Below are 803 nucleotides of genomic sequence, written 5' to 3'. Positions count from 1 at the left end.
TGATTTTTTGAAAATCTCGTTTCGTGACTGACACAGAATCGAATCGTTCGTTTTTACCCCTCACAAAATTTCATTTGACGCCTCAGGGAGTAAGTACCCCGAGGTTGGGAACCACTGCACTACAGGAACACGTTATGAAACCATTTTCAGGCCACCACGAAAGAGGTTCTTGTAGAAGACAGCACAACTAAAGACACTAACGCGCTAGCAGAGCAGTGGAGAACAGTTTTGGATTGTTGGCTTCAGCGTTTCTTGTATTTAAAAAACCACTGTTGCTACCTGTGGAAAATGCAGAAACTGTTACCACAACGTTCTTTTACCTTCATATTTATTTGAGAAAAAGCTCCACTTCACAACCACTGTACTCACCTCAAGGAACATTTGACACTGACACAAAAAAGGGAATCATTATTCGTGGATCATGGAAGTTCGTAACCGAGAATGATATTGCCTTGGAGAATTTACAACACAAACTACAGATGTCAGCTTTAGAAGCAAAATAGCACGGGATTAGTTTATGAGGTCCTTTACGTCACATTAAGGATGTGTGTCTTGGCAAGATCACTACTAACGTGTGCACAGAAACAGGAAATACGGATTATTGCAATGAAACGAAATGAAAACTTAAAGGGAACCACACACACTTACACGTGTGTATCTATCAATTAAAAACATCCTATTCCTGTGAATCATTGAGACTGACATGATCAAGCTGTTATTAAATAAATTCACTAAATTTTGTAGTTTACTTCTAATGTCCCACAACTCAGCCGAATTATGATAGATTGCAAAAAAATAAGTCA

This window comes from Schistocerca piceifrons, chromosome 5 (genome assembly GCF_021461385.2).
Source record: "Schistocerca piceifrons isolate TAMUIC-IGC-003096 chromosome 5, iqSchPice1.1, whole genome shotgun sequence".
Lineage (NCBI taxonomy): Eukaryota > Metazoa > Arthropoda > Insecta > Orthoptera > Acrididae > Schistocerca > Schistocerca piceifrons.
Note: the sequence above shows the minus strand (reverse complement) of the source record.